Source organism: Centruroides sculpturatus, unplaced genomic scaffold (assembly GCF_000671375.1).
Source record: "Centruroides sculpturatus isolate CEXI.00-Female unplaced genomic scaffold, Cexi_2.0 scaffold541, whole genome shotgun sequence".
Taxonomy (NCBI): domain Eukaryota; kingdom Metazoa; phylum Arthropoda; class Arachnida; order Scorpiones; family Buthidae; genus Centruroides; species Centruroides sculpturatus.
The window spans coordinates 86,108-109,427 of NW_019384809.1; the positions used below are offsets into that span (position 1 = coordinate 86,108).

A 23,320-nucleotide genomic window follows, 5' to 3' on the forward strand; every position below is an offset into this window, starting at 1 on the left:
TATTAAAAACTAAAATTTATTTGTTTGTAAGCTTAAAATAGATCCTTATTAACCATATATTAATAAAAATGCATTAATAAATAAAATACAGAACGGGAATTGGTAATTTATGGTTTAGCCTAGTGGCAAGTAGATTCGGAGACAAGTAAATTCGACTTACGTCGTTTTTCGACTTAAGTTGTTCTGCTGGAACCAATTACCGACGTAAGGCGAGGTATACCTGTACAACTGTTTTGCTCTAACATAGTTTTGGAAATCCTCCATACAAAATTTCACAATTTTTAAGTGTAAACTTTGTTATTAGATATGTTTTAAAATTCAAGTAAGCATGTGTGTTGTCTCAAATATGCCCACAGATTTTAGAATATTGAAATTTTCAAATTATTTTGTGCTTTTCATCGGGTTTACTTTAATGAAAACTGATAATGCAATTTTTTTTTATCCTTGTCCTAATTTTCCTATCAATCAGGTGTCATCATCATTGCTTTCAGACTTCAGCGTTTAAAACTGTCACTGTGTTTTCTTTTTATAGATTAAACTTTGTATTTAGTAAAGTTTATTTAAACATTTTTAGGTAAGTGTTGTTAAACTTTTTTAACCGTAAGTAGTACTTACCTATGAATGATTACTTCATTCGTAAAAATGATGAATGAAATACTGCAGTCTCTCGGTACTTGAACAATTTGGTATTTGAACACAAAATCTGGAAAAAATAGCTCTGTATTCAATTGAATGAACGCAACCCTCTAGAACAAATTTTTGATTACTACGTACTTTTATTTCATCATCCATAAAATAATTTTTTATGATAAAAGTAAAAAGTATAAAAATGTTGCTGATACTTCTGATCAAGGTTGACAAAAAAGCTGAGATGACAACGATGCTATGTAAAAAGAAAACGCCCTCGTTTAACTAAGATTAATATTAACGAGTAATACAGTAATTTTAATTGTGGTTGTTAATTAATTATTAATTGCTTTAATAAATATATTTCTCCTAGTAACAAAAAATAATAGTATTTTTGCTAACTTCTGGAAGTAACCCAATGTTTTGCATTAGTCCTTTGTTTCGTATAGCACGGATTCGCATAACATGGCACTTTTTTGGAATCAACTACCATGTTATATGAGGGATACCTGTATATACTATGTATTTATAAAATATATTTTCACTGTTAGAAGATTTCGGATGTTTTGTATTGAAAGCTAAGCCATTGCTTTAGTAAACAATATAAATAAATTTTCTGCACATTAGTTCTAAGTTTTGATATACTAGATGTCATTTCTTCAAAATAAATATTTATCTTTTGATGATGATATAATTAATTTAATATGTATTGAATTGTTTTAGAAATTTCCAAATGCAGAAAATTCTGAATTTTAATTTATCTTCTCAGGAGAATTAGTGACTTGTGTGTGTATGAGGACATCAATTGTGGCCTTTGAATTCTGAGAAATCTTTTTATTTTCATTATTTTTTACAAATGCATTTTGGACCTGGGCATTTCTATGTCCTGTGAAAATCTAGTACTGGCAGACCTAATCTTAGATGGTGATTTTATAAATAAAATCAAGAATATTTGTAACAGATGTTGGAAAAATCTTCTGATTATCCCATTAAGTTTCATAAAATTTAGCTTTTAATTTAATTTATTTTTAAGGAATACTCTTAGTTTCTATCACACTGTTTGTTTACAATATACAATCTGAATTTTTAAATGGTTGGTTCTTATTTACAGTATTTGATTTATATTTATGTACTTAAATTAAATTACTTTGTAGTTATTTTGGAATTTGTTCATAATTAAAGAATTATTATTTTTTAAATATAATTAATATATATTGAGATTATGGTGAAGTTTGTGTAAGAATTTATTTTTAATATATTACAGAGATTAATTTAGTGAATTAAATTGTTATGATTATATAAAATAACAAAAATGTTTATAAACCAGAAATTTTTAAGAAATGTAATTACAGAAAACTGCTGTGATCTTATAGAAAAATAAAAGGCTATTTTGAATGTTAAATGTAATTTTTATTATATATATAGTTAATAAAAATCAATATCACTTTTTAATTCATTACAAATATACAGAAACATTAGTATTTGTGATTTTAGTCCTATTTTTATTCAATTTTTGCAGTGGATAAAATGTTAAAATTATAATTAAAGTGGCTTACGTGAATGTGAGATTTATTGCAATAAATGAAGGATTTATTTTTGCTTACTCACTTTCATATTGATTGATGATAATTGTTAATGCCTAGTTTGGAAAATTCAAATTAAATCGTACAAATAATTACCTTACAATTTGTCTGCAACACTAAATCCATAAGATAAATGTTAAAGTGTTCTTTTTGTTTTAAAATTTTTTATTGAAGCACGTGTTGTCATTATAGGGTAGTATATACAATTAGAAACTTTATGTAATTCGTTGATTAATAAAAATAAAATGGAAGTCATCACCGACAGCACTTGTGACCTATTGTTTCATTATTATTATTATTATTATTATTTGAAAATTGGACCATATTTTTATGCTGATTTAAAATGTATTTTGACGTAAATATATATTTTTTTTATTTTATAAAAAAAAAAACATGAAAACTAAAAGAATATATGTTTATAAAATGGTGATAAACTTCTATTTAGCTACAGAGACAATTCAGAAAAAGTTTTTAAACATAATTATTAATTTTCTAATTTTCTGTAGGGAAAAGGTGAATATTTCGTTTTAATTCGAGTCGAAGAGAGTTTATTTTTCAGTTTTTTATTTTCTTTTAGCTCTATTTCTGTTCCGGTTTTTAATAAAAATAGAGACCGTGGTACCGTAAGCGAGACCGATCCGTTCTTACTGACAGGGAATAACTGTGTAAACAAGCAGCGATGTAACGAATTGAACTGATCAGAAACAAAGTAAACCATGTTCGAACTTCACTCTTAAAACACCGAGGACTTTCCTAAACTCACCATTGCTTCGCCGTTTTTCAGAAACTCGTTCCTAAACTACGGAAAAACGTCACCAATTCATTAGTAATGCCTCACCGTTTTAACTCTTCGGCAAGACGGTTACTGTGACATATTAAGGACGAAAAAAGAGAAAACAGAAATTATGAATTGCGTTCCTAAACTAGTGTGGATGACGTCACACACGACCAAGCTGATGAGTTTAGAAAAATCCTCAGTTTCCCTGCGTTTTAGATAATTTTCCCAGTTAATGTCTACAGGCTTAACCGGAGGATAATTCATTGCAACGTTTTACGGCTATTGCCGTAATAATACTTTTTCTACCGAAAATTTTCCTTGTATCTCGTTCGTGCGATTGGACATATTCTCCATCCATGCTTAACTCAAGTCTTTCGGGATTCTTTAATTTTAATGTTCTTGAAAACCTTTTTCCCTTTACTTAATAAGGATTCATACGAGAAACATCCACATAAACAATATTCAAATTTTCTAAGATCACGTGGTAACCTCCCTTAGTAAATTTTGAAATCCCTAAACGTACACGGTTTGCACAGAAATACTCAGAATGATAGTGTATAGTAACTCGGTCCCCCTAATATCGGTTCTAGTTATGCTACTGGGTGCCATATTCGACATACACCCCGATTCCCTTCTCATGGAGCCATTGCGAAGTCTCAGAACGTCTCAAGATGAGTACAAAACATGTTTTCCGGTTAAAATATTCGAGTGGAAAGCGGCTGGACACCATCAAAAATGAATGGTGAAACCGCATGGCCACTGCTATCAGTGGCCATGCGGTTTCACCACTGCTATAGATAACCGGTAGTGGGCTATCTATTAGCTCAATACGGTACAATTGTACTGTATTTAGCTAATACATATCGCAGCAGGCTATATATTGCTTCTACTATCTCCACGTTTTGAGACCCCTGAACTCAAGAAAGTCCACAAAACGGTGCCAAAAAATTCCACGGATAAGTATGTGTATGTGGATGTATTGACGTATATTTCGCTTAATATCTCAGGATAGAGTAAAAATTAAGAAACGAGATTTGACATAGTGGCTTGTATATGAGAGACATTGATGCTAGTATATTTTGGTGGTGAAAGGTCGAGGGGATGGAGAGATAGAGAGTGGTCACGTGTCATATTTCGAGTGGGTTGGATTTAATGAGGATTTTACTTGTTAGCATTTATAGTTGTTTTTTAAATAAAACGTATCAAATAAAACCCTCAAAATTAATCCTTTTGCTATTTTACAATAATTTAAAAAATAGAAAAATTTTGTAATAAAAATCTCTCAACAGATAGCGCCACAAATAATTTTATTTATTTATTATGACTAATAATATAAAAGCTATTTTTTTAAATAAAGTCTCGTAACAGCTGGAAAAGTTACGCAACTCGCAACTTATCTGGATTTTTTTATTTGTTGTTGCAAACAGGTTGTATATAATTCCCACACAGAATTTTCTGTCGATTTTTACGATTTTGTTCAATATGTCCAATTTAATATAAGCTTTTTAATAGAAATAATTTAAGAAATATTCTATGTAGATTTTTTAATTAATCAAAATACTAATGCTTAAACAAACAATTTGCTTAAACATCAGAAATTATTTAACGATTAAAGTCATTGTAAGCAGTTCCTCGATTTATCAACAGCGAATTGTGTATACAATCTTCATTTCTGTGCGTGTTTATCTCTAGATAATGTTTGTGAGAAGCGAATTTAGAAATTTTAACGTTTAAAACAAAGTTAATCAACAGATTAAAGTGAATATCGAATCTTTCAACAATCTGAAGGATGTCAGAATATTAAAATTGACTCAGATTAAAAGTTCTAACGGAAATTAAACTTATCATAAACATTAATTCTCTTTTAAATGCAGATATTTACAGTAAATTCGTGTAAATAATTGAAAAATAATATAAAATTTCTGTAACAAAATGGCCGCTGATATAGTTAGACTTAGCAAAACTTTACAAAATTAAAATTATAATACTGTTTGATTCATAAAACAAATACGAGATGGCAGCAGTAGATATGTGGACACCATTACAGTTTCTAACTTAATTTTGTTTTTCTTCGTTTAAAATTAACGAAAAGAGCCAAAAACTTGGTTCAGACATAATAAACTTTATTCAACATTTTTATTTATTTTTAAACAATTTATAAGCTTGTTTCTATTTTTTTTTCTTTTCAATCATCAATGTCACTTAAAAGTTTGTTTCTACTATATTTATTTTTAAAATATAAAAAGAAACAGCGAAAGAAGTTTAAGAATATTGAAGATTTCCATTCGAAAGAATACAGGAAACGTTAGGAAAAAAATATCTTTACACTATTATCATAGATCGGGTCAATATCTGACGTCTTTTCAAATTTCTGACGTGTCAAAAGAGTCTTTGACAATCGCGATGTTTGTCGTACAATAGATAGCACCTTTCTCTTCGTCTATCTGCTCCAAAAAGTTCCAGTTACATCCAATATTTTCTCTGTTATCTTCAGTATAACTGCATATAACATAAATTTCTAACATTTTCCTCAATGGAGAACAAACTGAAAAATGATGAAAATGAACAGAAATACACAAAGAATAACACTTTAGAGTGAAAATTCTAACAATTTTTACATCGAAATCATGAAATTTTCTTTTAAAAACATCATCTCTCTTTTTTTTCCATCCGTAGTTTGATGCTGTCATTTCGTGTTCAAATCCCAGTTTTTACTTTCTTTACTCATAAAATCTGGCAATTTCTTAATAAAATTCGAAAATTTCATTAAAATTTAAAATATTTTCTCTCATTAAATTGTTAAAATTGCTTTATATGCATCAATATTGCAATTTAAAAAAAAAAAAACTTTGCTCGTTATTCGTGATTTAATCAAATCTGTTTTGGATATTTTGAATTAATGCTCTTGTAATTTATGATGTAATGTTAATAATTTCGATATAGTTGACATTCGCGATATTATTATAATTAGGGGATTATATATTCAGAACATGGTCATCTTCAGCTCTGTACATTATTGTTAATTGTCCATTGCATCCAACGATCTCTAATTTACATAATATGCAACATGTGATGTTTTCGCATTGCTCGATGTTATAAAGCAATAATTTATAACAAAAATTGAATTTTTACTTTCTAAATACATCAAAATTTTATAATATTCAGAGGATTTTCATAATATCAATTGATATTAAAATTATTTCAGTACAAAGTTGACTCACAGTATAAAGAAACGTGATTTTGAATACTGCAAGATAGATCTTTTATAGAGATGTTACTACTTTCAGTTATTCCAACTAATAATAATTTTTATAATAAAATATATAGTAAAAAAGTAATTTTTTCGCGATAGTAACTTCTATAATCTCATATACTTAGTTTAATAATTGCATTGTAATAATATACATATGATAATTTATAAACATGTGATCGTTATTAAGTCTAATTTACGTAAGTTTACATGACGATTTGTACAATAAAACACCAAATTGTTAAACAAAATCGTGATTTTATATTAAGTACAGATTATACAATCGTGGTTTTATTATTTTTTTTAGAAAAATGCATTTTATAGAAGCCAACGAGGCATGATTTTCGTGCAATTCAATGTTATCAATCATACAACATCCAACGTAGATTATTCTTACAAATTACTCTTTCATCAGAAAAAAAAAAACTAGACTATTTTTATATACTCATTTTAAAAAGTAACTGAATTAAAATAATAAAAATGTTATCTTATTTTATATTTAATGAGTTACAGCATGCAATTTAACTTTATTAAGAGCGCGGAGCGATTGTGTTTGCGAGAATTTTTCATGTTTTATTTATGCAAAAAAAATAACTCTTTAATTAATTATAAAAACAAGAGATGTTGAAGCTCAATTATTTGAAGTAAACAACTAAAAGATTCATCGAAGCAAAAATTAAGAAACATCCGAAACCCAGTTTTATTTTGACAATGACGTCACGGATGTGGACGGTCCGATGATTTCGAAAATAGAAAGAATTGAGAACGATGTCCCATTTTTCTTTTCCTTAAAAATCCATAACTGCTTGTAAATACATTTTTCCCCCCTTTTGAATTCCTTTTTTTTTTCTTCTTCTTCTTCTTCTTCTTCTTCTTCTTGTGGATGCGACCGGAATTGCGGTGAGGATCTGATGCAAAATTGTAAAAACAGTAAACATTTTCGCACTTTTTGAGTTAATAAAATGGATTTTCTTAATGAAAATGGACTAAAATTCTCTTGTTTTTTTTAAAGAGAAACTAAATTAATGTTTCTCTCCTAATAGGGATCAATTATATTGAAGCGATTCCTTTACCACGTTTCCAGTTATATTACTTGGGAGTATGACTGTCATGGCTCATTTAGCAGAAGTTCTATGACAATTTCGACTTTTTTATATCCGTGTTTTCCTTTCTTTTGTCATTTATTTCGGGATTATTTACCGAATTAAATATTTTTATTACTTATAATATTTTTATCTTAAGTCTTTCTCTCTTTCTCGTTACATAAAACAACATAAAAATAGTATGTAGTTAAAAATAAATGTTTGAAATTTTTAAAGCTATTTTAATATGAAAATTTGATATTTTTTTAATCTTTAAAAATTATATTTTTATCCATTTTATTGCGATATATGTACATAGAAATGTAACTTTTCTGTTTAAAGTTTGTAAATTATATCGTATTTTTGTAAGAACTGAAACTAATTTTTTTCTATTTTAACTCGATTGAATCCACAAAAATTCAAAGATACCAACTAAATTCCTGAAAAGACTATCTACAGATCGTCTTTCACTACCAGTTAAGACGTTATAAGTTCAATGTTTTCATTCAAGTACATTAGTTTATAAGTATACAAATTAAATTTATAATTTAAATAAATAAATTATCTGAGAAAACTCCATACATTTATAGGGAAAAAAATGATTTTTTTTTCTTTCTTGCTAGACGTGACCAACGATAGTTTTAGGCACTTGTATAGTAATTGAAGTGTAGAAAATATGTTACTAATCCTTATAATTACTTACCATTTGCGCTTAAGATGACCTTATCATTCTTATGAAGCATACTATCAAATTATAAATGAATCACGTACATTACAGCTAACTAAATACTAGTTATGGATGAGGATAACGTTAAACCAAGAAATCACACTAATCTAAAAATGTCTGTGCTTAAATTCTCTTCTTTTTTACACAATTATAACAGGTTAAATAGGTGAAATCTGGCATCAATGTCTCACAAACCTGATTTTCCATCTTTTATAATTCGTTTTTAAGAACTTTAAACTCTACATTTTATCAAAATAAATGCCAATTTATTCCAGAACATGTCAAGAATCCCATTTTAAGCAAATATAATATTTAAAATATAAAATAAAACTCTTAAAACTATCAATTCAGGAGTATATCTAATCACCTTTAGCAATCATTGTCTGTTTAACCCTTTAAATTAAATATATGAAAACTAGTTTTTACGTGGTCCTGATCTTAAAGATAAGCGATTTTATTAATAAATGATTTAAAAAAATGATGATAAATGGTAAAATATTCAAAGTATATTTACGAGAAAATCAAATTAATCCATAAAATATATGGAAGATTCGGGATAACCAGACCAGTTGAGGAGGATAATACACGATACTTCTGATGATGATCGAAAAAAAATTGAATGTGAGAGGCAAGAAACATGAGTTTTTATTAAAAATACATTGCAAAAAAGCAAAAAAATCTCGTACGATATTAAAAAGAAGCGTAAAAATGATAGAATTGGTGGATTATTTGCCGCTACAACAAACAATTTAATTGGTCGAGTAAACACGACTATCCACTCGAGTTACTCTGATCCAATTAGCATTATTATCGGCTGGATTTCTATTCTTTCTCTATCAGAATCGTCGTCATGATTCTTCCCCCTAAAGTAGAGGGTCAAACAGATGACCTCGTAACCTCCCTACTTAGAGAAATCTTCCAAACAATCATTCTAACTCGATAAGGCGGTTAAAAGTAAGTGAGTAAAGCTTAGTTTTTCTTTACAATTAACATAAATTTCTATATGACTAGTTAGATTCCTTGAATTTTCGAGTTTTATTTTATTAGTTTCTACATTTAAATTACATGGAAATGTGTTAAACTTCGTCGTAAATAATTATTTTTAATTTAAAAATGAAATATTCATAAGATATCGATTTTTTTTTGTTGATAATTTAAGTCGAGTTATCTGCATTATTAAAAAAAAACACGTCTTTAAATTAAATGGCTGAGTTATATTCGTTAAAATCCAAATATTAAATTCTTTCCGACTGTTTGAATGGCTTTCTTGAAAAAGAATTGTTTCCTTTATTCATTTAATACTTGGAAATAACATTACTTTCGCTTCTTACATTATTTAGAAGAGTATCATTTTTTTTCTATATTAAAAATGTAAGTTTTTATATGAAAAAAAATATAATAAATTTTTTCAAACTAAAAGATGTAATATAAAAGCTATTTTTTTAAATAAAGTCTCGTAACAGCTGGAAAAGTTACGCAACTCGCAACTTATCTGGATTTTTTTATTTGTTGTTGCAAACAGGTTGTATATAATTCCCACACAGAATTTTCTGTCGATTTTTACGATTTTGTTCAATATGTCCAATTTANTTATTAAAAAAATACATTTTTGTAGTTTTTATCACAGAATGGTCCTATCTTTCATTTTATATTTTACAATTCAAATTTTTATTATTCATTATAAAAATAATATCTTGATTTTTCTCTAATTCAAGAGTTGTCTCTTTGATATTCTCAGTTTATCTTGGTTATCTTTTTTTATTATGATGCTCTTTCTTTATACATTTCGATATGTTATATCGAATTCACTGAATTTTGATAGATTTCATCATTTTAATATAATTCTTTAGAAGAAAAGACATTTTTAATATATATTAATATATATATTATTTGTCATATTAAAGAGACATTCTTCGTTATTAAAATATCTTTGTCATCAGATATAATATCTTATGAACCTTTATCATCATGGATTATATCTTCATCTATCCATCTGTCATCATTCAAATGCAGAATATTACTTTAATTTTTCTTTATCTTTATTGTGATCCTGATTTCTTCATCACTGATACTTTAATTTTCCACATTTTGATCACTAATATCAAGAGTTTCACATTTTTCTATCCATAATTTCAATACTTTCACTGTATTTCATTACTAATTTCTATTTTATCAAAACTTTCTGCTCGTTTTCTCCTATAGGATATTAGATTTTCTTAATATTCATCAGATTGTGTTGTTGTTTCTCAGCAGCTTACAACATTGTTCAATAGAGATCTATACAGAAGATGGTCACAAAATACAGTAGAAAGTGGAGTCACACACATACACAGCACAGAGTCGCTGTTCTAAAGCAGCTGCCACTTCCAGCAGCGACAACTAGGAAAACGCATTATTGACGAAAATTGTTTAACCAAGTCGAAAGAACAGCAAACTATCGATTACAACTTCAACATTTTAAAGCTTTAAACACTTTCAGAATATCCCAACTCATCATAAACTTCATCAGAATTAATTTTTACAACGTAAAAACCAAAGAAAAATGTCTATTTAACATTAGTAAATTTTTAATAAATATGAAGCAATGATTGATGAAAGAGAAGATTAATAATTTTCCAAGTATTATTAAGGATTTTTCGACAAGGAATCGATTTATTATCCATTATATTAACAAAAGTTTAAACATAAGTTTTATCATAAACATCATTTTTCATCCGGAATCGCTTCATAAATAAAGAAATAATTAAAGATATACACCCAATAACTTACGAACATACCTTCAAACCAAAGCATTCGATCAAAGATAAACCTTTTAAAATCGTTCTAAACATCTAAAAATATATCATTGACGTATCGGAATCGCTGATAAATTGATAAATTGGATGGATAAGCGAGAGGAAATTCGTTGGAGCCTGTTAATAACCTCAGGTTATTAAATGAGTTTCGAAAAATAAACGATGTTTATAATTATTTATTATTTTCTTCAAAGTGTACAACGCTTATTAAAATTAACAAATGATGCTTTAAATTTGAAAATTGTATGTCATACAGAATAGAAATAAAAAGATAAGAACGAATTCAAATCGGCCAATCGGCATCGAGATAAATTTAAATTTTAACCAATCAGCCAATCCGCATTTGAATTAGCGATGATATCATTCGACGTCACAGTACAAAAATTAGTTATTACTTTCGCCTCTAGAAGCAAAAATGACGCTGTAAACGATTCACCGTTATAATTAAACTTAAAAATAATCAGAAACAGAGCCATTTCCGATACATAAATTATTAATTTAAATGTATATCACACGGATAACAACGCTATTTTTTTCCCTGGTGTTGAAATTTCAAAATAATAAAAATTTACTACTACAAGTTCCAACATTATGAAGGATATAATGTCACTTTTTACGTTATAGTATATTTTTAAAGATTTAAATATATAAAATCTCACTTTGATTGGTCGATAAGATGTAAGTTACGGTAGATTAGCCAATCAGACTTCGGGAAAATCGTTTAAATTCTAAAGCTTATAACTTAATGCATAATTACCAAACCGTAAAAGTTCTTTTTAGTTTTATTTTATTTTTATTTTTTTCTGAATTTTCCGCTTAAAAATTCATCTGAGATATTTAAAAGAATTTACTGACTTTAAAGTAAATATTAAAATTTTAAAAAAATGACTTAAAAAGGACATAAAATTTCAATGTTTTTAATGAAAAGAACGTTAAAATTTTAAAGTTTATATCTACGTAAATCTTAGAATTTGAAGGATTTAAGTAGAATGGTGTTTAAAAAGAAATTTTAAGACGAAAGTAAACTTGAGAATGGGTTCGAAATGACTAAAAAAATAGAGTCGATAAAAGTAATTTCTTAGTATTAAAATTAAAATAGCATTTATATATAAATCCTAGAGAAGTAGGCCAAGTGAAAAGACATAAATTCGTAATTCTTTTATTAAAGATTCCGATATTTAGGACGTTAAACATTTTCATGGATCGAAGTATCTGTTGAGTAGCCATTAATTTTCTCTCTTATTTTCCTAAAAAGAAAGAAATAAACATAGATTTTGCATATCGTAGAAACTCCCACACTTAATCTATCTTCCGCAACATTATATTTACTAAAATATTCGATAATATTTTTTAAAATCAAAATGCCAAGCATCTAGAGTTATTCCTCATAAATTGAACCAAATTCTGCAACAGATGACACAATTCGTTCGATTCCGAAACTTAATTAAATTATCAACCAATAGCGATCGATTTTATATATTTTAAATAATAATAAATTTCAGATTTGGGAGATGAAATCGCGAGTGGGAAATCTCGCGAGAGAGACTTAATTCTCCATTTTCAACAAAAACCACGTGTTTGAAGGTCATACAGGGACACCCAGATGCTTGTTATTGATTCGTTATACTCACGTGATGTCCCGGAAGTGACGCAAATGTCCTACTTTTGGATTCTAGAAATAGCAACTTCGGTTTGTTTTTGTTATTTGTGTTGTTCGGTTTAAAGAAATTTGCGAAAATGACCGAAAGACCGAAAAAAAAAGAAAGAATCAGTGATTGAAAAAGAATTAAATTACAACCAATTTTTACAAATGGAGGGCGTTAATGCCAACAATTGATCTATAAAACTAAAAAAAAAAGGCAAAAATCTTATAGAATATCCTAATTAACATAAAAAAACGAATACTAAAAAAATTAGCCAATAGCGCGCTAGAATTCAAAAATTCAAATCTAGCTTCCCGATTGGCTGTAGCATTCGTTATACTTTTTACCAATGAAAAAAAACGTTATAAAACACTGCATAATAAAGAAAATATTTATATATTAAACTATAAACGTGATTTATTATGTATATAAAGCTTAATTATTCTAAAAATATCGTTTTATGTTTGACATTTTCTCGTAAAGTAACCATTTAAAGATCAAATTGAAAACGTTCGAGTGCCATAATTTAATAATAGCTTTAATATGTGAAATTTTCATGAAGTTGACCGACTTCTTCAAACAGGAAAAATTTGACTATTCTCTTAATGGATGATTTTCTCTTGCAAAAGAATCTATAAAATTTGTTTATGGCTACTTACTATAATGGTTGCTTTGTTTTCCTAATGCTTGCACACACACACACAAACTATCTGATCAAGTGTGTTCTCTGCATGGGCCAATCTTTCTTCTCCTTGTGAAAAACTTGAAAATTTCTTCTATATATTTTAATAGCAGTTAAATAAAATTATACATTTTTCAATATATACATTCTCACTTTTTCTGGTCTTTTCTTAAATTCCTGAATATATTTTTTATCTTTATGAAAAAATATCTTTGGGAATTATGAATAATTTATCATTTTTTAAAATGTATCTTTTGCATAAATATTAATATTCGTTTTTCTTTCACTGCTTTTTTAATTATTAAAATTTCATTTGTATTTTTTCTTCCTCTCTTCTTCAATTTTTCTTTTTCTTTTCTTCTTCTTTTCCTTCTATTTTCGCGTATTATTCTCTAAATATTTTATATATTTTTAAAGATATAAGTTGATTCTTATCTTCTAAATAAATATATTTGATGATTTTTAAGCATTAAATTATAAAAAGTTTGCAATATGCTTCGCTGTCGAGAGACTCTTCAATAGAAGAGCAATCAGATTGTTATATTCTGAATTCGCTTGTAATTAAAAAAAGGAATGAATTTGTATATGTTTTTAATTATTTAAATACAATTTTCAAATATTTTTTATATATTTTGGCAAGCAATTTATGTTTTTTTTTTTTTTTTTTTTTTTTTAGNTGTTCTTTTTTTTTTTTTTTTATATATATATACCAATCCCAGAAAGATACAGTTTAAGATCACTCTAGAATGAGTCATTTTAAATATTCAGATTCTTATTTTGGTATAAAATTGAAGGGAAATTTAAGAGAATTTTACTGGAATAGAACGTTAAAAGATTTATGTATATAATTTTTTTTTAATTAAATTTTATTGGTTAAACAATCTTGCAACATGGATGGCATCTTAGCTGTTAAAGAAGTCTTCATAGAAGAGCAATCAGAAAGTGTATATTATAAAAGATAATTTTTTAAGGAAGAATAACATTTCCTTTTAAAAATAAAAAAACAATTTCTTACAATCAAACAACTAAAAGATTTTTTTTAAAAAATAAATTTTTCAAGATCCTTAGAAGATACTGAAAGGCACTCCAAAGATACGCTAAGTATCTTGAACAAAAATTATTGCTTTATTTTCCTCCTATAGATAACTTTAAGCGTTATTTCCTCTTCGGTAATCTTCATCATTTTAGAAGATTTTTTTTAAAAAAAAATTTATCCCGTTTCCTCTTCGAAAAATTTCGAAGAAGTCGAAAAGAAGGAAGGTGATATGTATTATTTATTAAAACAAGGACTATTACATAAACGGATTTATTGGGATAAATTTTGCCAGTTTGGACTTATTTATTGTAGGATTTACTTATCTGGGAAGCTTAAGAGATATTTCTTCTGTATTTTGTTATATATTTTTTTTAACTGCTTGTACCCGTTTGTGTGTGTTAAATTCGAAGCTTAAGAGACAGAAGTTAAAGTTTGTTGTGAGTATATTCGGTAAGGAGGGAGAGACATTGGATGGATTCCAGACCAAGAACAACTAATAGGTTGGAGAATCGGAATAAATTCACAGTCAGCTGCGATCGACAAATGACTAGTGAATTGAATGGAAGGAATCGTAGAAGAGGAAAAAATCTAGAATTCAGTTACAAATGAGGAAGTGCTAGAAATTAATGGCGATGTTTCTCCGTTGGTCGTTTTCTAATATTCTTTTATTCGTTCTGTAGATGACACCATCTGTTTGTTAAAGGGTTTCCACTAAATCGCTATCTCAGAATTAAATCCGCTCCACCCAACTAAGTCCATCAAGTATTCATCTGCAAAGTCTTCGACCTCTTCCACCGTGTCTCTGTTTCTTGACCGTTTTTTATTCTTTCTTCCCCTCTCCTGGGCGTATTTTCTGAAATATATTAAGCCATTTTACCTATTCGAGTCATCTGAAATAAAATTTAATAGGTCGATAAGGTTTTATAGCCATCTAAATTTGGAATATCTTCTATATATATTTTTTTCTTTTCTGTAAAAAATTTAAGAGAAATTTTAAGAAAGATAAATAAAGTTTACGTAAGTAAATTATTGCAGAAATATTATAAAAATTTAACTTATTAAAGGGAAATTCTAGAAAAATAATCAAAAATAGTATGGAAATATTTATTTAAAAAGACTAAATTTTTATGGAAAAATTTTAGAATAATAATACAAAAATCTGAGGAGAATTTTTAGGGAAATAAAAGGGAAAATAAGTATCTTAGGGAAAAAATTTTAGGGAAATAAAAGGAAAGTATCTTAGGGAATAATTTTTAGGGAAATAAAAGGGAAAGTAAGTGTCTTAGGGAAGAATTTTTAGGGAAATAAAAGGGAAAATAAGTATCTTAGGGAAAAATTTTTAGGGAAATAAAAGGGAAAGTAAGTATCTTAGGGAATAATTTTTAGGGAAATAAAAGGGAAAGTAAGTGTCTTAGGGAAGAATTTTTAGGGAAATAAAAGGGAAAATAAGTATCTTAGGGAAAAATTTTTAGGGAAATAAAAGGGAAAGTAAGTATCTTAGGGAATAATTTTTAGGGAAATAAAAGGGAAAGTAAGTGTCTTAGGGAAGAATTTTTAGGGAAATAAAAGGGAAAATAAGTATCTTAGGGAAAAATTTTTAGGGAAATAAAAGGGAAAGTAAGTATCTTAGGGAATAATTTTTAGGGAAATAAAAGGGAAAGTAAGTGTCTTAGGGAAGAATTTTTAGGGAAATAAAAGGGAAAGTAAGTATTTTAGGGAAGAATTTTTAGGGAAATAAAAGGGAAAGTAAGTATCTTAGGGAAGAATTTTTAGGGAAATAAAAGGGAAAGTAAGTATCTCAGGGAAGAATTTTTAGGAAATTACAGAACTAAATAGGTTTTATAAAATAATAAAAGAATGAAATAAATTAAGGATTATGTTTCCTAATATTTTTGTAGGTTTTCTCCTTAATTATAACTTTCTCTTTATCTTCATCCTTATATTATAAAGATGCTAAATATCAGAAAAATTAAATGTATTAAGAAGAAGTCCTACAGAAATATTCAGAGAAAGACGAAAATGTTATAAGTATATTAAGGAGAAAATTTTAGGAAAATATGAAAACTTAATAAGATAGAGTAAATTCAAAAGCATTTTTTTCTAATTTTTACCATAATTATATCTTATTGAAATTCTCCTAATACTTTTTTTCTAATTCTTCCTCTTAAAATAATGAACATTTTAATGACCGCAGCCATTAAATAATTATCCGAAAATGATAGATAATCCCAGATAAGTATCAAAACTTGTAAAAATAAAGATTTTAAGACATTTTAAAAAGTTCATCTCTAACTTATATTGACGTGAATTTATATATACAGTCCATAAGTGCGTGTGTGTATTTTCTTCATTTTTTTTGTCTCATTTAAGAGAGGATAACTTTAAACAATGACTTCATTGGCGCCATTGGGGCGGATGTTGGCAGTTTTTTGGAATAAAGTAAAACTCATTAGTCTAAAAACTTCTTCCGGTTGACGAACAAAAGGACCACACTAATGGATAACGCACTGTTCTTGGTAAATGTTTACACTAAATCAACACCCTCTTTTGATATTCTATTGAATGATGCCATTCGAGTTTCGACTCTTTCTTCTTTTCTTTCTTCTTCTGGAAAATTTCAGAATGAATTCTCTGAGATTCTATAAATTTTCAGCCTCGATTATCTCGACGATTGGCTTAACAAACCAAATTGGTAAATGAGGTGAAGACTATTACGAAAATCTTTTAATGTTCATCACTAATTCTTAAAGTCTCGATGGCAAAACTTGGTTTCATACATTTATTTCTATTGCTCTATTCTCCCTCCTTCCAAATTTCTCTACAAATCCTCATTTTCCCCTGTTTTCTACACTTAATATTTAAAAAAAATTCCCTAAATACTCGCATCAAATAAGTCGTTAAGTGAGAGTTTTCTCGGATCAAAATTTTAAAAATTAGAGTTTTAAGTAGATGATAACATTAAGAAAATACATTTTTTTAAAATATTCTACAATATTACAAGGATTTTTCCTTATTTAGAAATCTAGATTTTTCTATAATTACTATCTAAAATATATATTAAAAACGTCCCTGTTCCAGATATCTTTAATTAATTTATATCCCTACATGTATATAATGTCTGTAAAATATATCCTAAATTCCATGCAATTTCCCTATTTTATAATCAAACTTAATCGCAATTTAATAAAATTTACTATCTTAAAATTTTGGAAAGTTCCCGAATGCTCCTCAATTCTTCCCTAAATATTAAACACTGAATCCTTAATTATAAATTCACTTTAAACTTCCTTATAATTTCCACACTGTTTATTAAAAATACATTTCTTTCAGTATTTATGTCACGAAAATCCTTAAACTTAGGGAATAATTTTATCTTTTATCAACGTTCCGAATTACTCCATTCTTTGAATTTTTTATAATTTAATTGTAATTCGTCATAGATTCATCATTTTTATATGAATAAAATCATAGGAAAATGGTTAAAAAGTGTAAAGATCCGGCACTTGGCACCAAACATCAGATTATAAAAGTGACCTAGTTACAAATGGCGATCGCCCTAATTTAAAATATATATAACATCCTTAAACATCAATGTACAAAAAAGTATTTTTTTTTTCATTTTACCTATTCGAGTCATCTGAAATAAAATTTAATAGGTCGATAAGGTTTTATAGCCATCTAAATTTGGAATATCTTCTATATATATTTTTTTCTTTTCTGTAAAAAATTTAAGAGAAATTTTAAGAAAGATAAATAAAGTTTACGTAAGTAAATTATTGCAGAAATATTATAAAAATTTAACTTATTAAAGGGAAATTCTAGAAAAATAATCAAAAATAGTATGGAAATATTTATTTAAAAAGACTAAATTTTTATGGAAAAATTNTTTTATTTTAATTAATATTATTATAATTATATAAATACGCCAGTATCCGGATAAGAGAGATGCTACATGAAAAAAAAAAAAGATGCGGAAGAGCAGTATCATTTTTCTCGATCTCTATCGTCATTTTAGATATTCTAAAAAAAACCATTCTGGCAAGACAATCATCGATACGAAGCAATGAAGTGAGAAGAAGTTAGATTCGATGGTCAAAAACTAATCTTCCAAAACGCGACTCGTCTCTTATCATCCTTCCTCTATCTTATCCTATTGAGAAAAGAATCAATTTTTTTTTAAAGGGCATTATCGAAACAACTTTAACTTTTCCTTCTTCCGAATTAAATTCACAACTATTAGCTTTCTATCCATGATTATAAACTACCAGCTATCTTAAGAATTAGCCAGAGGACAATAGAGATTGGCATCCCAATAATTTTCAATCTGGATGATGGAATTTTATCGATGATTATTAACTGTTGATTAGAGGAATAGTTGAGATAAATCACGAGTTTTTAATTACGTTTGAGCGTGGATAATTCAATTAAATCTCAGTTTTTTTTTCCGGACCAGAACATCATTAAGCGAAGAGAATGGAGAAAATGAACGATAATGATGATTAAACTGTCTCAAATCAGTTGGAGTTAAATGAGGCAATCGGGTTCGATTCGAGTTTGTCTGGAAGCTTCAAACACTTAATAAGGTAATTAAAAATATTATTTAATTTAGTAGGAGAAACAGACCTTCATAAATTTCGGACTAAACAAGTCAGAGTCGACAATTAAAGGTACTCGTGACAATGTCCACTCATCCATTTGGCGATTAATGGGTTATAATTGAAGTGTTACCTGGTGTGAATCCCTCTCTCTTACATCGCACCTCCGCTTCTGGGGGTGACTTAAACGCATCTGGGAGAGTTTATTGGATAAAGAGCGTCGTCATGGTAACCGTCTTGCGGTTTTGGCGTCATTATCGACTCAGATTAGAAAAGCGATTAACAGATTGACAAAATTAGATTTGTTTCCTTTAGTTAGAAGACGGACAGAAATACCACAAATGGCTACACTTTACACTCTAATACAATCCAAAATCGTTGTGTTGGAAGATAATTTGTTTGCCAAACTTTGACTAAGTACTATAAAATTTAATTGCTCGTTATGTTTATAGTAAATTTGGCAACAATAGCACACGTGTGCCATTCCCCCATCTTTTTTAAAGGAAAAATTCGATAGATTTATCCTCTCCTAGATGAAGGTTTGATGATAAAATTGATGCAGAAACGAATCAGATTTTCCAATTTAAATCGTTTGTGAATAGAGATGATGCGGAGCTGATTAAGGAATTTGCAATTTAAATTGTGTTTTCCACAATTAAACTAAATGTGATAGTTCATAATTCGAAATTTATTGTTAACTGTGGGGAATTTAATGTAAGGTGTTTGAATATAAATTCTCTAAATGCTCTAATTTAGTATACGATATTTAGGAAAGCGTAGAGTATTTAGAAAGAATAGAAAGGCTTTAAAATATAAGATATTTAGAGAATTTATGGAGAAGTTTTAATATAGAGTTAGGGATATGTAAGCAATTCAAATGTAGAAAATTTAAGAAAACTTCAATTGAAAATATGGAAGAAAATACAGAAAACTGTTGTGAATATTAATGCAGGGAATATAGTAGAATTAGGGAAATTTAAGCATTTAGGGTAAATATACAAGTGAATTATATTCATTCATGGAAAATTGATAAATTTATTGAATTTTAGCAAAGGATTATTATGTATTTAAATATTGGAAATTATTGTAAATTTGAATTAATAATTATATTATACTTTATGTAATAATTTTAAGTTTATAGAAAAGGAAATTAGTAATATAAATTTAGGAAAAATTAATATTAATAATTTAAAAGTGAATGTTAAAAAAGTACAGTACAAAGGGCTGAATGTTAGAAAAAGTTGAGTTAAAGAATTTAAAGGATATGAAATAAGAAATATATTTTAGGAAAATTTGAATTTTTAATTAAAAGATAATAGGAAAATTGACGTTTTATTGTTAAGATGAATTAAGAATTATAAAATAAGTAGATTTTTAATAATTACTGAAATTTAATCTATATTTTTTTTATAATAAAATATCTCTTCATTCTCTTCCACGTTCTCCTCTCTCGCTCTTCCTCTTTCTCTGTTTTCTTTTGCTTTTTCTCTTCATTATTATCCTCTTTCTCATTCTTTCTCTCTCTTTCTCTTTCTTTCTTGTTCTGTCAATCCTCTTTTCTCTTTGCTTCTTATTCTCTTATGCTGTTGCTCTTCCTCCTTCCTCTCTTAATCATTTTTCTCTCCTGTTCTTTCTCTTCTTTCTTCTGCACTTTTTCCTTCTCTTCCTAAAAAATACAAACATCAATTTACATTAGGCCTATAACAACATAATATGTCATATAAAGAAGAAATAAAAATCGATTTATAGAGAATTTATCACGTTTTGGGGCAAGATGACGAATGATTCTCCCATCGACGAAATGACTCAAGTAAAAAGATACAACTTCCACGATAATTTTTTAAAATTATTTATTAAATTAATAAATTTACAACAATTTTGTAATTCTTTATACTAAAATCTTATAAATAAATTACCATTTTTTCAAAATTTAATGTTTTTCATGTAATAAAATAAGGAGAGAGGCATTAATTTATAATCAAAGGCATTATAACTTATACTCGTTTAAACACTTTCTTAATTTACTATCTTAAATGCCTGTAAATTCAGTCTATTCTTCATTTTTCAATTTAAAAATTAAAAATAATTATAAAAAATTAATTTTTCTCTTTATGTTTAGAATCTTTTAAATAAATAGTTTCGATTTTTCTCTTCCTCGATCATAAATGTTTAAAAAATAAACAGTTTTATATTATTTATAGCATAATTTTGTTACTACTCAAAATAATGAAATAATTTAATATCGAAAACTGAAATAACCTGTTGATAAAAATATTATTTTAATTCTTACTTCATTTCTTTCTCTCATTATCCTCTTCGTCCCTTTTTTCCTCTTTTCCTTATCTCATTATCCTTCCTCCTTTATCTTTTTTATCCTCATTTCCTCCATCTTTCCCCCAGTTTTCCCTCAGCATCATTCCTCCTCATCTTTTCTTCCTGTTTCTCTGCAGCATCATTCTTCTTCATACTCTTCCTCGTCTTTTCTTATCGTTCTTTATCCTTTTCTATCTTTTTAATACTGTTCTTCCTTTTCCATGCTATCCTATTCTTATTTATCACTCTTAATCCTCCTCTCTCCCCGTATCATCCTACTATATTTTTTTAACATTACTCCTTCTCGTCCTCTTCATCATTCTACTATTCTATTCTTCCTTTCTTCCTTCTGTTTTTCTCTTCTTCCTCCTTCTCTCCTCTACTTTTAAAAACACGAACAGCAAATATTTTTGTCAAGTGCCATTTTCGACAGATAAACGAGAAAAATTCGTTTCAAGTCGAAATTTTTTTTATGTGTTTCTAGTTGTTGGCCATTGTAATAAAGAAAGCAGAAGTCACGACGCGCTGTCCCTTTTATTTATGGAGGAAGAGAAAAATAAATCCGAGTCGATCGTCGCTTGATATGACAACTCCCAAGGGTGGTAAACACGTGACTGTCACACAATGCCAATTTTCTAGTCGTAGACACTGTACCTCGTAAAATGTTAAGTAAATTGAGTGTCGAACCAGTAAGTTTTTTCACTCTTCTCTTGTTTTTTCAGATTTTTTTTATGGCATCTCGTAAATTTCGAGGTGATGCTTTCATCAAGAAAATAGGCGGAAGTGTCTTCCTATCATTAGATATAAATAAGGTGTCTTGTTCCCTGTTTTCTTCCAACTATTTGCCTTATTATTATTATTTTTTATCTACAGCTTAAGTTGTGGATTATTTTATTACGAATTTTTCTAACCTCATCCCGAATTAAATCCTTGAAAATTGCATTATTTTTTCAAGGATTTAATCTAGGATGCGGAGGATTCGATCCGTAAAGTGATACGTTTCCATTTCTCCTAATTTTCAGAAATATTTATTTCTACTTTATCTGAGACTATTTTCCACTTGTAAAGTATAGTTTATTGTGTTTTTAACTGTAGTAAACTGTGTTTAGGAGATGGAGAGAACGAGTTTTTAATTAAAGTGGAATATAAAATTTAATTTAATGCAAATGAACTCGATTGTTTTTGCGTGAAGCATTTAAAGTTTCTTAAGTTGTATTTTTGTTATTTGATTTAGGTGAGAGATTTTTTTAATTTTCATTTGGAAGTTGAAATGTTTGCTTTCTCTTGCTAGCTTCTATATTATTGTTTAACTTCTGTAAATCATTTTCGTCTTAGAATATTTTTAAAAGCGCTGTTTATATTTCCCAATATCTGTGCTCGTCTTTCAATGTTCTTGATTATCTTTTAAAGAAAGTATTGTGTATTTTATATAATTATAATTGAAAGCCTTCAAAAATATAATTTGAAAATTAGTGCTTATTTTCCTATAATTACTTATAATTTGCTTTAAAATTCTTTATTTTCTCGATATTATGGATTATTCTCTTAAAATCATTAGAAAATTTCTAGAATGCCTTCTCATATTCCAAAAATTATTGATTATTTTCTTAGAATCGCTGGTTATCTTCCAGAAATAATTGTTTATCTTTCTGTTACTCTATTTTATTATCCTGCTTCCCCTTCCTCTTTCCTTATCACTTCTCATCCTCCTCTTCCTTCTTCATCTTTCTCATCACTTTTCCTCTTCCTCTCTCCTCATTACATCTCACCTTTTCCTCTTTTTTTTAGCATCTACTTTTAATACTTTTCACATCCTTTCTTATCCTTATTTCTCATCAGCACTTTTTCATTTTTTTCATGTCCTCAAACATCCCCATCTTCTCTTCCTACATTTTTAGTATCATCTTTTTCATTCTCTTATTCGTTCAATTATCAACACTCTTCATCTTCCTTCTTCTGCTCATTCTCTTTACTAAAGTAGAATCGCTGTTCTGCTTCCCAAATTCATTGATTTTAAGAAAAATTTTTTGAAAATATTTTTAAAATTAAAGAATTTTAGTGGTCTATTGAATAAAAAGTCTTTATATTTATTTTAAAAATTTAATTTAGGGTCTTTTAAGTTCGGTATTTTAGTTTACATCTGTGATTTATAATAGATTCTATCATAAATGAAGCAAATATTTCCATAAATAATAAAATTTTTTGAGTT

At 27.6% G+C, this 23,320-nt stretch overlaps 2 protein-coding genes across 3 annotated transcripts in view; both read left to right on the forward strand.

Moving 5' to 3' along the window:
* LOC111629759 (bifunctional methylenetetrahydrofolate dehydrogenase/cyclohydrolase, mitochondrial-like) overlaps positions 1-1,690 on the forward strand; it is a 29,343-nt gene extending 27,653 nt beyond the window's left edge. Inside the window, exon 7 of one of the 2 annotated variants that reach the window (XM_023373669.1) lies at positions 1,351-1,690. The gene's annotated coding sequence lies outside the window, so the exon portion shown is untranslated. The remainder of the gene's footprint in view (positions 1-1,350) is intronic. The other variant, XM_023373670.1, reaches the window with a different exon arrangement.
* A 7,099-nt stretch (positions 1,691-8,789) lies between these two features.
* LOC111629769 (innexin unc-9-like) overlaps positions 8,790-23,320 on the forward strand; it is a 42,283-nt gene continuing 27,752 nt past the window's right edge. Inside the window, exon 1 of the mRNA XM_023373682.1 lies at positions 8,790-9,001. The gene's annotated coding sequence lies outside the window, so the exon portion shown is untranslated. The remainder of the gene's footprint in view (positions 9,002-23,320) is intronic.